Below are 5697 nucleotides of genomic sequence, written 5' to 3' on the forward strand. Positions count from 1 at the left end.
CACTTCTGGACAAACCAAATCTATCTTAGAATCTTCTTTTTTAATGTCTCCAGTCCCTTGTCTCCCTGCCTGGGAGATGGTAGGCAATTACCAGTGGAGTGGAAAAGACTTTTGGCTTTTCCCTGCTATTCTAATCTCTGCCATTTCATAATTCTTCTAGTTTCAGCTTAAAAGTCATCTTGTCAGAGAAGCCCTCCATATCTGTTAAGAATTGTATTTGGCTCTGGGTAACAAAGGCCCAACATGAATGGTTTAAAAATGTAAGGGTTTATTTTTTCATACATAAATTTAAGAAGTAGCCAGTTACTGATGTCAAAAAGCTCAAGGACATCAAGGCTGAGATTTCTGAATTTCCCTCGTGGTCCCAATATGGATGATGTAGCCCCTGACATTTTGTACAAGTTCCAAGCAGAAGAAAAAGGAAAAAGGACAAAAGCGTGTGGCCATAGGGTATAAAGGGCAAATAACCTCCCAGAGAGTAAATCCAGACACCAGGGATTACTATGGACAAGAACTGAGCCCCAAAGGCTTCAGAGTGGTATAGACTAATCTGTATTTCCAGTTCAGCCTGTCCTGCTCCTTGGGGTGAGCCATCCATCCCAGCTGATGCCAGGAGGGATAGACACACCCTTGGCTAGCTGATTTTCTTGCTTTCAGTTTTCACAAGCATCACTTACACTCAGAAGCCAATTTAATGATTCAGTTTGAACAATAATTATGTCAAGTCCCCAGTGACATACTTTCTTCTCAGTAAAGAAAACCATGGAAAATAAAATAAAATCTAAAAGTGGTGAAGTAAGGAAAGATAACACACAGGATCAGAGATGTATGTACAAGGATGTTCACTAAAACTTTAAGATGAGAAAAAAAAAAACCAAAAAAACCCCAAAACACTAAATGTCCAAGAACCAGGGAGGGATTAGGTTATGGTACCAATGGAACTGAATATTTCTTCTAGAGGCCAATTTTTATATTAAACCCAAAGGAGGGAAACATAACAGTAGAATTAGTGAGGGCATATTTGAAAAAAGGTAGGGCAATTAATTCCAAAATTATTGGAGCTTAAGTACTGACTCGATGCCTTCATCTGCAATAGGGTGGTTGAGAAGAAGGCTGGGTATCCAAAGGGAAGCCATCTTTATACTAAAGTAAAATGATGTCAACGATGAAATGCTTTTTCAACAGACAGATTTTGCTGGAGACATTTCAGGAACATTTGCATATTGGAAGTTTGGGCAGAAACTGGTGTGAAACAATGAACAAAGTATTAATTTCTCCATTCAGTTTATAACATGAGTTTTCTATGCCATTAGCCCTTCTTTAGAATCCTTAATCCTCTTTCTATGTCTTTGACCCCTTGCTCCTGGTTATAGTATAACCAAATATCTTCTTCGGTCCCTGAATAAATCAAAGTCCAAGAGCATAATAAAATCAAAGTCTATTAGCCTTTTGTTTTAATCATATGAGGTACTGGAAGCTTAATTATTCCCATACACAGCACTCTGAATAGCCTCTTCCTGAAAAGTAATTGCTCAATAATGTGTTTGGGGAATGTCAAACAATTTGGTAAGTCAGCACTGTATGTTAATTTTTCTGAATTTTGTTGCTCCCACCTTTCACAAGGAAGTAAGCTTCTTTGAGGGAAAGTAGGTGGCATACGGTTGGTCCCAGTGTTAAAACACTTCAGACAATTTAGGACTATTTTGTTAGTCAAAGTTTTATTACGATCTCACTGTGAGGGGAAAGACCTCTAGCAGTCCCAGTTTAGAAATTCACTTTTTGTGAATGGTTAAATAATCACTATTAGACTACATTTAAAAAAGTATGCTTTATATAAGTCACTAAAACTGTTGTCAGCTGGGTGGGTGGCTAATTAGCTTTTCAGACAAGTCTTAATCCTCTTAAAGTTTGTCAGAAAAATTTCTAAGCATTTTTACCAGGAATCAGTTCTTTCCAGAAGAAAGTTGTGGATTAAATCATTCAAAAAGAAAAAAGTTCTGTACTGGATCAGATTTGGGACAATTTATTTTAAAGCCTCTCCTTTTGGCTCAGATAATTTTTAAAGATCTGTCTTGGTCAAAAAAAAAAAAAAAAGACTTTACATTAATTAAATTTCTTGCTTAATTGATCACTTTTTCCATTTTTAAACAAATTGAGGCAAGTAGGCATACAAAATCACCATTGCCAGAAGTGTTTGTATCCACATTGATATTATTCCTTTGTTAAACAGAAACCTTAAGAAAGAAAGGTTTATTGGGCCATAAACTAACTAGAAAAAAGGACCAGATCCTGGGACATACAATCTAAACCACTAGCAGCAGGGCTGGATGAAGACAAACATGTTTGCCTTCCTGGAGCTGATGGGGCTCTTTATATAACAGGTTTTGGGAAGAAAGATGTAAGTCACTTGAAAGAGTTTACACTGGCTATAGATAAGGGGAAAGGTAAAAGGTGAAGTGGGAGCAGTTATATAATAGTAATGGCAAGGAGAATATTCTGAGATGTCCTACATTAAATTACAGCAGGCCAGAGGGTAGGAGGGAGAGAAAGACAAGAGTGGTTATCAGATAACAACTGCTGGCAAAACCAGCAAAAGACTTTGCATTCCTGAATGTTGAAACTTTGAACTAACTTCCACGTGGCTATTTCTGCAATTATTTAATGAGACTAGCCAGGAGTCACTGACCCCCAGGAGCCTCCACTTCTCCTTACACGTGAACTTTCCAGACTGTTACCCAGAAGAAGAAACACTTCTTTCTTGGGAACTCGGCACCCTCCCCTACCCGCTTTATCTATGGCAAATGTAAATTCTTTCAAAACGACTTACATCTTCCTTGATTAGTAAAAGAGCCCATCAACTCCAGGACAGCTGACGGGTTGTCTTCATCTAGCCCTGCTGCTGGTGGTTTAGACTTCATGCCTTGGGACCTGGTCCTTTTCTGGCTAGCATTTGGCTCAATAAATCCTTTTGATGCAGGACAGGGCAAATTTCCCCGAGTGGGGAGGGAGACCAAGCTCTGCACCAAGAAAAGAGGGTCCTTTGGTGAAGAATAAAAAAAGAATTTAACACACATGCCAAAGTGAGAGTCAAAAGGAAAGTTTGTTAAAAAAGGGATAACGCTCCACAGACATAGTATAGTCTCCTCTCAGAGGCAGAGAGTGAGAGGGGCCATGAGAGGGACTCAGAGGGACAGAGACTGTAGAGAGAGATGAGGGCAGTGAGAGAGACAGAGTAAAGGCACTGAGAGGAACCCTAAGTGTTCAGGGAATTCAGTTTATATGTCATTCTTTAGTTCCCATTTTCTTAGATATGGACATACAGCGAGGAAGGGGAAAAGTATATAGTGTGAAAAGGTAGAAATATGTAGAGTGAAAGGCCACCTGGCAGTTCCTAGCCTTGAATCCTTAGGTTCCCCATCGTTTTAGCCATAGGGAATGACTCTTGGTCCCTATTTTCCCTGAACAGGTGTGGAGAATGGGTTGTTAGTAATCCAGCAGAAATCTTCCTTTGTGCTGAAGGTGTCCTCCTGGGCTGGCTGCAGGGCCGATCAGCATATTGTAGTCTCTGAATGTAGCTTGATTTAACATTTTTAATTCTCTTGCTTCCTCTCTACATGACTTTCTTTTTAAAAAGCTTTCAGCTGTTAAAGTTTTTTGTTTAATGAGTGCATGGTCCATAAAGAAGAAATATTTCCTGCTTCTGGATTGGTTGTGGACAACAGTCTGGAAAGTTCATGCACAAGCAGGATACAGTGGCTTCTGGTGGTTAGCTATTTTTTCTTTCAGATAACTGCCTGGAAGTTGTTTCAAAGTTTTAATGCACATTCAGGAATGTCTTTTGTTGGTTGCAGCCACAGCTCTGTTAACTGATTAACCTCTTATCTATTCCTCCCACCTCAGGCCTACTGCAATTTAACTTAGGACATCTCAGAATTTTTCTCTTATCACCTTTAAACCAGCTTCCTATATTTGGGAAGAATTTCTAGATGAATATTGTATGTTGATTTAGTCTGGTGGTAACGATTTCATGCAGTTTATGAGCCTGAATTATGTAAATGCTATTCTATGTGTCGTTTCTTTTTTCCTCCCTTTATTTTCCAGGAGTTCTTGAGACCTTTATTCTAAATTTAAAAATTTGCTTACCAATCTCTGAGACTCGTCAAATTATAAACTCTGTTAGATGTGAGAGGCTTTACTATCTTGTCAATTTTCTTGTGAACATAGGCAAAGGAACTTTATAAAAAGAAATACTTCTTCCCTTTGTTAATATTGTACAGCTCTCCTGCCTGGGGGAAGTGGTTGGGGAAAAAGCCAAAGATTTTAAGATTTGATCTCTTTAAGTCTATTTTTATAGTTCCCGTGGTTTACTAGGTTGACTGTCAGCAACAAAGGGAAACTTCCTTGTCCCTAGGCTGTTTCTCCTTCCTGGAGTCCCACATCTGGCTTCCCCTTCCTGGGACTCTGACATCCCTCAGATATCATGTGTGACCTCTCCAAACTCTCACCTCAGGACACCCAGTCCACTTGGCACACTGCCTCTTTAGCTCTCCCCAGGGAGGGAAAGACATCCCAGTCTTTTGGTGGGTAGAGTCTGTGGTATAGTACAGCCTCCTTAGTATTTGTCTATCATCTGTTAAGACTTGTGTGAGGCTGGCGGGCTTGTCCAGCCTCTGGTCTCTGTGTGTCTGAGACCACAAAGGGCAGTAACAACACAGACGGTCTATTCCGAGTCCTAAATGCTGCAGCTTTACGAATTGTCCATCACGGTCAGTGACTGGAAATATTTGTTGAGCAGCGCCCTCTCACGGAATTCTGCTTCAATCACAGGCAGGAGATGGCAGTAGTACTTGTAAATGGAATTTCTAACTAAAGGCTGCATCCTTAAAGGATTTGCTGGGCTGCACCTCTTGGTTCAGTTTCTGTCCCTGGAACTGGCCCGAAGAATGTATATAGCAGACCTTCCCCTGGTCACATGTGGCTCTACTTCTCAAGCCACATTCAGGAGTTCTTGCGGACTCAGGCTTGAGCCACCTTACCCCCCAGAGCTCTGACCATTTTCCTTCTTGTTCTCCTGCTCCATCTTTCCTAGGGCTCTGGCTGCTCCTCCTATTTGACTCTCAAAGCCAAAGGGCTGTTCACACACACACCTACACACACGAAACATACTTAATCTGTGGCAGGTCTCACCATTCCTTAGAAATCATACACACATAGTTAGGGCCAGGATGGAACAATGGGAAACAGGGAGACATGTTTCCTGCTTCCTCCCACTCCGCATCAGCTCTCTCACCTCACAGTCGTGGAGGCCAACCCCATGTTCTAGATTTCTACCAAACATCTCTACCTGCTTGTCTTACCACTTCCATTTCAAAGTATACAAAGCTGAAACCGTCATGGTTACCACCAAGCAACTCTTCCTTTCTGTCAATGACATTGCTCTTGTCTTGTCACCTAGACTCAGAACCTGGAAATTTTATTGATTCAATGTGCACACATACTCCATTCATCAGGGGAGAGAAATTTCTGGAAACAGGAGCACCAGCAGAGTTATCTTGGATGTGCTTTCTGAACCTCTAAATTTATTACCTAAAACTCCTTGCCATCAGGAGCTGGCGTCCTCATCTTCTCTGTGTGCTTTCTAGTAACTTCAGCAGCGGATTTGTCTGGGCTTGGAAATGAGCACCACCACCCCTCCCC

This window comes from Pteropus alecto, unplaced genomic scaffold (assembly GCF_000325575.1).
Source record: "Pteropus alecto unplaced genomic scaffold, ASM32557v1 scaffold86, whole genome shotgun sequence".
Classification (NCBI taxonomy): Eukaryota; Metazoa; Chordata; class Mammalia; order Chiroptera; family Pteropodidae; genus Pteropus; species Pteropus alecto.